Raw genomic sequence first — 10,613 nt, forward strand, 5'->3', positions numbered from 1 at the left:
TCGGTGCCTTGCTCAAGGGCACCTCAGTCGTGGTATTGAAGGTGGGAGAGAGCGCTGTACATTCACTCCCCCCACCTACAATCCCTGCCGGTACGAGACGCGAACCCACAACCTTTGGGTTATGAGTCCGACTCTCTAACCATTAGGCCACGACTTCCCCAAAAAAGAGATGGCAGTGCTTGAAGATGAATACGAGAAAGTACTTGTGATAGCATTTTGCTTTCCTTAATGTAATATCTGATTTGTGGATGAATAATGGGCTCATTTATTAATAAGCTCTGTTTTTTGGGATATATCTAATTTTGTGGAGGGGGGGGATCTTCTGACCAGCTGGATCTTCATAGTCTGGCGGAGCTACAAAGTCAAGGAGTTCCTCACAAGGACGACTCCCCAAAATACTGTTACAGTCTGGGGACTGATGGAAAATATGGTAATGGAGGGTGAAAAGATAATGTCAGGCAGTTAAATATTTACCGCACAGTGACACGCTAAAAAACACTCGGAATACTTTGGTAACCGCACAGCGGTAACCGCACAGCGACACACTAAAAAACACTCTGAACACCTCGGTAACCGCACAGTGACACGCTAAAAACCACTCGGAACACCTCGGTAACTGCCCAGTGACATGCTAAAAAACACTCGGAACACCTCGGTAACTGCCCAGTGACATGCTAAAAAACACTCGGAACACCTCGGTAACTGCCCAGTGACATGCTAAAAAACACTCGGAACACCTCGGTAACTGCCCAGTGACATGCTAAAAAACACTCGGAACACCTCGGTAACTGCCCAGTGACATGCTAAAAAACACTCGGAACACCTCGGTAACTGCCCAGTGACATGCTAAAAAACACTCGGAACACCTCGGTAACTGCCCAGTGACATGCTAAAAAACACTCGGAACACCTCGGTAACTGCCCAGTGACATGCTAAAAAACACTCGGAACACCTCGGTAACTGCCCAGTGACATGCTAAAAAACACTCGGAACACCTCGGTAACTGCCCAGTGACATGCTAAAAAACACTCGGAACACCTCGGTAACCGCACAGTGACACGCTAAAAAACACTCTGAACACTTTGGTAACCGCACAGCGACATGCTAAAAATCACACGGAAACACCTCTGTAACCGCACAGCGACACGCTAAAAATCACTTGTAACACCTCGGTAACCGCACAGCGACACGCTAAAAACACTCTGAACACCTCGCACCTCGGTAACCGCACAGTGACACACTGGACCAGACCAGCTTTTACACAGAGCAGGGTGGACAGGCACACGACCAGGGTTACTTCACCAAGGATGGACTGCAGGTTATTGATCACATTCCATCTGAGATGTCTTATTTTTATGTATAAGCACAAGTTTCACCATTGTGGTTATTCTTTGCAGGATGTGCTGTTCCCTGTAAAGTCTGTCCGTCTGGCTGGGGGTTATGTGGTACATCAGGTCACAGCAGCAGAGACTTTGAGAACTGGAGACCAAGTGCAACTTAAATTGGATGAGGTGGGAGTAGTAGGAGCAAAAGTACCAACACCATGGTAATACATTATGCAGATACCTTACAGTAAGTGTTGCATTTCCAACTCTAGGCTAACCGTATGGGCTGCATGGTCAAGCACACGGCCCCACACTTGCTAAACTTCGCTCTGCGAGAGTTGCTAGATCCTTCTGTTAGCCAGCGAGGGTCTCACTGCACCGCCAACCGGCTCCGCTTCGACTTCAGCGTGAAGGTACAATGGCTACGAGGCTGCCTTGGTGATTTAATGATTTCCAAAATGTTTAAAGGGCTCCCTGAGTGTTTCTGAGCTACAGCAAATTGAGGAGTTGGTCCAGAACATCATTCGTCAAAATGCAGAGGTGTATGTAGAGGAGATCCCCCTGTCCAACACTAAACAGATTATGGGTCTGAGAACAATAGATGAGGTAAATGGGGATGACTCAATACCACTTTCTCATTTCCAATACTGCAAATACAAAACCAATTCAACCGAAAGTCCTATCCATATCAGACCAATATTGAATATTGAATTGTTGCATCCCTAGAGGTATATATATTTTCATGGTGTAAAATGGGGAGTCCAGTCCTGCTCCTGGAGACCCAACCTCTAGGGATGTCCCAATCAAGTTCGTTGTGTCCCCGATCTGATCCAAGTCATTTAATATTGAGTATCTGCCAATACCGAGTCCTGATTTGATACTTGTACCTTCCTAGTGCTAGGTGCACACTTTAAAGTTTTTTTTTTTTAAATCAATCCAATGTATACAAGCACATGCAGAGAGTTCCTCAGGGGCAGGGCCTCAAATGTAAAAAAGGGGCATCTGTAACTAAGGAGTAGTTCTGATATAGGGCTGGGCGATATAGCTAAAAAATGTATCAACGATATAATGCTTCATGTCGTTCGGTATCGATAATTATTGAAATTTTTATAACGTTTTTTAAAAATAGAAAAAAAGTTTACATTTAACCACTGTATTTTTAAATTAACCTAATTTATTGAGACAAACAACTAATTTGTTTTGGTTTTAACAGTCAAACACACAATAAAAATTATCTAATTTCTAATGTTTTATAACAAATATCTAATTTCTAATGTTTTATATGCAGATTAAATAGATTTTAAGGAAACTTTTGTCTTGTCTCCCGAGGCCACAGGAGGGCGCAATGAGCAAAATAATGCAGCACATAATGTCAACGCATGGAAATAACTGTCTATAAAAAAACGTGCATTACATCTAAATTAACTCATATAAATCAAATATAATTTCATATTTTTCAAATTACATTTTTTTTTGCATAAACAATTATGAACAAAACGGTATCATGTATTTATGCATTGCTTAATACAAAGAGCCAAATCGGCCATCATGCAGATTGCATTTAAAAACATAAGCGAAAGTGAAAAGGAATAAACCTCCACAAATTTGCGACGTGTTTTCTAAAAGTTTAAACTGTTTTAACTTTGCATGGCTACATCTCTTGTGTGAGACGCGAGTGCAGCAGTCATATTTGCCCGTCTAAAAAATGCATTGAATATGCGTTCTGTGTGAATGGCTTGGTTTCATTTTTAACCTAATCCAGATCTTCTCCGCATTTAGCTTCTATATTTCTCTAATATTTTGAATGAATAATGCAGCAGCGGCGCATCTTGTGGGCTAGACTAACAAAACATTAAAATGCAACAACGTCACTTATATCATCATCACCGCATCTTGTGCGCCACTGATGACGCTCCCTGATGCACACCTCACATTCAAATGCAAATGTTTATTTTAAATTCGACTAATATTCATCACAGGCAGGCACAGCACTCATTTTAGCATGTTCATGTTTGTGTGTACTGTCTGCGTCACTCATAGCACGTGCCTATATCGTGCACTATATCGAACATTTTAATATCGTTATCGAAGAAGGTTTACCGTCGATAAATATCGATACCGTTTTATCACCCAGGCCTATTCTGATATAACAATTACTATAGTACAGTGGATTTCGAACAGGTTCCTGGAGCCCAGCCTGATTTAGGTCATCATCTATTTAGTAGAGACTCCAAGATATAAAATAGGAGCAGAAAAACAATAGTGGAGATAAGGTTAGAATAGATGAACCTTGTGATGTTAGAATGGTAGTCTGTCAGTCAAGTCACCTACCCTGACAGTTGACATACAGTGGGGGGAAAAAGTATTTAGTCAGCCACCAATTGTGCAAGTTCTCCCACTTAAAAAGATGAGAGAGGCCTGTAATTTTCATCAAAGGATCGGGCTGCACAATGGCAGAGGTGAGAGTTCCAGACTCGGCTGAAAGCAATGCAGAAGACTAGCAACAACACCATCAGAAAATTGGAGATCAAAGAGGTAGACACGTCTATAGGCAAAAAATTCAGTCTATAGCCCTATTCGGACGGGACTAGTTTTCTTAACTATATTTGAGTTTTGATTCTTATCACATGACGTCTGTGATTTTCATGTACTAATTCGAATGGGACTAACATCTCCATGATTATTACGGAGGTGTGAGGGTCTGTTTTGTACATCTTGGCGTTGCAGAGATCACGCGCTCTGTATGCATGCATTGCGTATCATTCGGATTGATTACCATTAGTATAAACACAGGTTTACTACGAATAGCCTACTATGGTTAAGCTAGGGCTAGTATAGCAAAACCATGGTTAATTTGTGGTTACTTTAGTTTAACTATTTTATTTATTTATTTATTTGTAGGAAAGCTATGTTTAATTTTCATGAAGGTACACATGTAATTAAAACTATGTAATTGAGTGCAGGAATGAAGGGGAGTAATCTTACCTGATGCTGATATTACAGTAGCCATTCTTAACAGTTTAAGTTATGTGATCTGGCTCTTGATTTTATTATTACTTTTTTTTTTCTTTGCCATGAGGCAAACATATAAAAAATGTGCAAGGTAAGAGCGTCGACGGTAGTTCATGTTGGCCAAAACACACAAGGAAACACATTAACACATCGGTAATCACAGACATTCGCATTCGGACTGGATTATAGTTTTCACGGAGTTTGCGAAAAACGGTGGGTGATTTGCTCTCTAATTATTACAGAGGTTGTATGAGGAAAAACACAGACATGGCAGATTCGGACAGGATTAAAAAAACTGAGAACCACACCGCTGTGTGGTTACCAAATACGCAAAATACATCTGTGCAACACAAATTTCTTTAACGACCCCCTGTAAAACTAGTCCCGTCCGAATAGGGCTTATGATGCCCAGAGTTGGGTATAACGTGTGACACCATATACATGTTACTGTATTCAAATTACTTTTCCTGATAATGCAGTAATGTAATGCATTACATTTTAGGTTTGTGTAATTTGATTACAGTTACTAATTTAAATAAAATTGTTATACAAATGCAGTGTTAAGAAAAAGAGATGTATTAGCAATTAGTAATGGGATTACTTTTTGCATGAAGTATTCAGTAATGCAGTCAATTGCAATTTGAAAGTAGTAATTAGTAATTTGTAGTAGATTACTTTTTTGAGTAACTTACCCAACACTGAAGATGCCTATCAAATGATGCCGCTGGGTAGTCATTCCTGTCACATCTGCTTTGTGAGGTTTTGTTGATATGTTATCTGTTTTTTTTCTGCTTCAGGCTGCCTTGAAAGCCAAAGAGCTGCTGGTTAAACACTCTAATAAACCTGTGGTGGTGGACTTGATCCATACAGACTCGATATCGTTAATTACTAAGTTTTGTGGTGATGTTTGATGATTGTATTTGTGTCAAATGTAAACAATTTGTATACATGCGATCTTGTTTAGGTGCTGATGAAGACTGTGCTCCAGCTGAGCGAGAGTACTCCAGACTCCATGGTTATGTTGTTATCTCACCTGCAGTTGTCAGGAAAGGTGCTTTGTGCCTGCCAAGTACCCAAGGTACAGCACACACAAAATCTCACAACTATGATATAATTATCCACAGGTATGTGATTGTCTTCTTACTCTCTTCCTAGGGCTCTGCCAGGGGCTCAGCCCTTAAATGGGCTCATTCTGTGTGTGCACGCTTGGGAGGAAATGCAGACGGCTCTATCGATGTGCTAAATGTGTAGGAAAAGCAGCCAAACTCACAGATATTACAGACATCTTGCAATTGGCTAAAGAATTTGCGCAAAACAAAATCCAAAAGGCATCCTGAAACTAATCTTGGATACCACAATGGATGTATTTCATCAAAATGGTTAAATCAATCAAAAATATACTTCCTGTTCCTTTGTTTTCAAATCCTTTGTTGGGATTGTGAAATTTTGATATTAAACATTGCCATTAGGTTATTTATTGCTCTGTTTTGGGTACACTGTATAATAGTAGGTTTGGTTCAAGAAAATTTTATTAAATTCAAGGAATGGCATTTGCTCTGTTAAGAATTTATAATTGTTAATACATGATTGATATAATTTCTAATCTGCCTGATTGTGTCAGTTAAATGTTACAATAATGGTGTTTGAAATACTGTAGAAACATGGTTTAGTGCAGGGATCCTCAGATCTGGCCCACGAGATCCACTTTCCTGCAGAGTTTAGCTCTAACCCTAATCAAACACACCTGAGCATGTTAATCAATGTCTTCAGGATCGTTAGAAAATCACAGGTAGGTGAGTTTGATCAGGGTTGGAGCTAAACTCTGCAGCGCATTGGCCCCCCAGGGCAAGACTTGAGGAACCCTGGTTTAGTGTGTCAGAGCGCCACCCTGCTGGCTAGAGTTCACCTTAATTGGAGAATCACTATATTCAGCCACCAGAGGGAGACAAGAGCTTTAGTTTAAGTATTTTATACATGAAAACACATTTGAAAAATAATAATATCATAAATAGTAAGAACCTGGGGCCTCATTTATCAACAGTGCGTACGCGCAGATGTGTGCAAATGAGTGCGTAAGTACAGTTGCACACAAAGTGTGGGATCTAAAAACTTGTACTTATACGTAGAAATGTGTGTAAATATAAGCACACCTCTGAGCATGCTTACGCAGAGAATCTAGTGGCAGAATAGCGACACTACACATAAAAAGCATTTAAGAGTGTCACAGTATGCATTAAGCAATCCACATATGTCCTGTGTTTCCTTTAATTATAAAACACTCAGTTTATCATTTGACTGGTTTTAAACAGACAAGTTGCGTAATTGGTGTCAAACCCTATAAAATACTTTTGTTTGTCTCAGTACAATGGCTTCTCTTGCATTATTGGAAGACTTGGCAAACAATGCGCTCCGCAGAGAACGCGTTTTCAAAGAGCGCGCTGAGAGTGAGAGCACAGAACGGCTTCTCAGTCGGTACCGCTTTCTTTGCCATGATTTCGGTGAGGACCCATACATTCACGTGATTTATAAAGGGAGGTGTTGTCACCATATATGGTTCATTGGAGGCGTTTCTGAATGCAAATGACCATGAACGTGAACGAGCATGTTACTTATGTGGGATTTTTTTTTTATGAATGCAAACATCACAAAGATGACATTAAAGATATACAACTTGGTATAGAGTACACAACATTTATCAACAATATGTACAATGTCATCTGAACATACAGAACAAAAAAAGAAAGAAAAAGATAAAGAAAAAATAAAAATTGGAAGAAAGGGTAAAAAACATGAGGGTAAGATATTAATTTATATTTCAATTAGAGTATACAAATGAAAGTCATTACAAATTGAGGTTGTTCGCACATGTGGGATTTATCAACATGATTGCTTACTCATGTGCGTAAGAACTGCGTGCACACATTTGATAAATACAGATTTTCTTGTACTTAGGCACATAATAAATTTCATTCGAAGGACAAAATATAGAACCTTTTCTACGCACTGTTGATAAATGAGGGTCCTGAAGTTTATGAAATAAAGAAGCAGATGAAGTATATGCGTTTGATCGGGTTGCAATCTTAATGAAACGCTTCTGAAGGATTAGAAAAGAGTAGTAGGAAAAGTACTCGCCCAAACTATATTGCAATATGAAAGATACAGATAAATTAAGTTATAGTAAAGCGTAAGATTTTTTTTCTGCTCACGTAGTCAGCTTGTTCCCTCCAACTCCGTCAAATCAACAGAAATTCCCAAGAATTGAGTAGCTAGTTGACACTAGAGGCAGACGGCGGTAGAGTTAGTTTGACGTTTGACATTCATTAGACATTCTGTTTTTTTGGCAATTAAACTCTTTGCGGCGTTTATGTTTTGGAGCCCAAACTAACTCAGATAGACATAAATATATGCCCTTTATGTTGCACAAGGCTTAATTTCTAGGAATTAAAAATATATTTTTTAACCATTTAAATTAATTAAACAATTTAACTACGTGACATTATAATATAAAACCAATACTAAAATGTTCGGGAAAACATACCTGTTGTCGCACAAAGCTCCGTTTTTGGAATTACAATTTTATGTTTTTTATAATAATTTTGCAATTTTTAATGTATGCAATAATATAAATCCATTAAACGACAACACCATTTGATCTAAAGGTATCAAACCAACTGTAAAATATTCAGAATATCATTCCCTATAATGCACAAGGCTTGGTTTTTCAGATTATGCCTTTATTGTTTTTATATATAGTACTGAAACCATATTTGTCCAGGTGCGTTTGATTAGGGTTGGAGCTAAACTGTGCAGAGCTGTGTCCCTCCAGGAATTGAGTTTGAGACCAATGCCTTAGGTCAGTGTTTCCCAACCGGGGTGCCGTCTGTCGAGAGCAGGGGTGCCGTGTAAAAAAATCATTTTTTAATATTTTTAAATTGCTAAAATGTTCAAAAAAGCATCTATTATATAATATAAATTTCTGATGTCGCCAATAATTCAAGATGCACCGAAATTTCTCAGGTTTCACTTTCACGTGGTGTGACCCTATGGGTGTGATGCTCCGCCCAGTCGCTCCACTCGTATACCGTTCATGCTCATCGGAACAGCAAAGTCCACTCAAAAATTGAGCCGACAGGAAACATAGATGTCATACAGTATTGCTTCTGTCTGCAATAGCCCTACTGTGTTGTAACATGGTGTGGTATATATGGGCAACTCTGGTAAGGCTGCCCTCTCATTCATTGATCTGCTAACCGCTATGTTATGCTCTTGTGTTCTGATAATAATAGCTTTCTAGGACTAAACATTATTTGGATAATTGGTAAAAAAAATATCTTAACCCTACTGTTAGACCTACCTGAAAAACTAAGGCATGTCGTTATTTTTTATTTGTACTATCATTATTAATTTCTTTATTTGTTCTTATTTTATTATTGACTGCTTACTTATAATTTTTTATTAAATTCAAAGTTTGAAATGAAGTTATCTCGTGCTACTGCACCAAAATTACCCCACTGTAAAATAAAAAAAACACTGAGTGAGCAACAGTTTGTGAGATAGCTAGTTATAATGGTAATTAAATAATGTTTACATATGTATAAAAGCCTACATTAAAATCTGTCATATAAATTGGTCTCTTCATTAGAAATTAGCCTACTGATTATAACCATTGATGGACACAATGTTTTAATAATATTAAAAATATCTGTATGACATTATATTCTGCAGTTCTTCCCTGTTGTACCGAATATCTATACTTTTCAAATGATCATATCGAAGTTAGAAATTCAAATATTGTGACAAAATTAATTTTGTAGGGTGCCACACGTTTGTTAAAATTTTCCAAAGGGTACGCGACTAAAAAACCGTTGGGAAACACTGCCATAGATGATACTTTTTTACCACTAAAAATAATAAAATTAGATTTTTTAATGTTTAAACATAATTTGTTTAAATAAAACCCATTAGCATAAGCAATTAGACCATCATTTGCATTCTTAATCAGTGAGTTGAAATTTGAGTGAGAGAGAACTAAGGTTGCATCATCCATCAGCAAACAGTAAGAATATCTGAAACATTCGACAAGTCATTTAGGAAATAATAATGGTCCAGGTATGGACCCCTGAGGAACCCCACAGAGTACACTTGCTTTGCTAGAATAGCAACCCTTAAAACAAACAAACTTGTCTTCTATTAAAAATTGAATTCTTCAACCATTTAAATGTAGAATCATGAAAACTGTATTTATATGACTTTTCCAATCAAATATAATGATTAACTGTAAAGTCTCACATCCACAAACAGATGCTGAACTTACTTCAAATCTCTAATTAAATTAACCATCTTTATAGACATAATCAGTGTTTTACCACCAACTTGCAGTTCTCTGCTAGTGTCTGCATTGACATTTTACTCTTGGGTGATATTTCTATTGAGTTTTGCATTCCGACGTCACAGTTTTCACAAATTTGCATTTTTGTAGATTACAGAGACAATAATGGTATTGTTTTCAAAAATGTGTACTTTGAAACCCTTTTTTAAAAGTTTACATTTTCATGCCCCCAAAACGTGGTTGTCATGTAAGTGATCAGCCAAAATGCATAAAAAGTTTTTTGTTTTTTTTTAGATGAAAACCGTGTTGTGTAAACACCCTAAGTTTTCCCACTTACTGTAGGTGCATACCACACTCTTCACGTTTGATAATTTGTCCGTTTCTCATAGTCCCACCCACAATGTTATATTTACGACTTAAGGACATAAAGTAAATACTTAAGATTTGTGTGAAGAAGTATGAACTGGTTATACCAGTTGAAACAAAGTCTCAGCGATGAATCCAAACTGTCTACCAGTGAAATCAGACCACCAATACATTACCTAGATGTACAGCAGTACATTTGTTACAATATTTATCAATCTTTGTTAATGTTAGTTAATAAAAAATACAACTTCTTTGTTAGTTTGTGTTAGCTCAAGTAGCCTACTTATGTTAACAAATACAACTTTTAATTATTTATTAGTAAATGTTGAAAATGAATGCTTTAGAAGTATTGTGTACACTTAAAAATAAAGGTTCCAAAAGAGGGTATGGTTTGTAGCAATACCATAGAAGAACCCGAAGAATGCCTCAGTGATCAGAATGACCACTTCTTTCTTACTGTGAATAACATTTTAATAACCAAAATAATCTTTTACATTTTTTTTTATCATAATAAAGAACCTTTTGAGTAATGAAAAGGCTCCATGGGTGTTCAAGGTTCTTTATGGAACCATCAATGCCAA

At 37.6% G+C, this 10,613-nt stretch overlaps 1 long non-coding RNA gene and 1 pseudogene across 1 annotated transcript; one reads left to right on the plus strand and one right to left on the minus strand.

Annotated features, from left to right (window-relative positions):
• Window positions 1-6,084, plus strand: part of LOC107570367 (uncharacterized) — a 14,884-nt pseudogene extending 8,800 nt beyond the window's left edge.
• LOC107570377 (uncharacterized) lies at window positions 528-1,240 on the minus strand. The gene is made up of 2 exons (XR_001607026.1): window positions 1,211-1,240; window positions 528-995 (listed from the first exon to the last, which is right to left on the minus strand). It is a non-coding gene; the product is annotated as an uncharacterized lncRNA (long non-coding RNA).
• Window positions 6,085-10,613: the final 4,529 nt, after the last annotated feature.

The sequence above is a fragment of the Sinocyclocheilus grahami genome, unplaced genomic scaffold (assembly GCF_001515645.1).
Source record: "Sinocyclocheilus grahami isolate Dianchi unplaced genomic scaffold, SAMN03320097.WGS_v1.1 scaffold1449.1, whole genome shotgun sequence".
Lineage (NCBI taxonomy): Eukaryota > Metazoa > Chordata > Actinopteri > Cypriniformes > Cyprinidae > Sinocyclocheilus > Sinocyclocheilus grahami.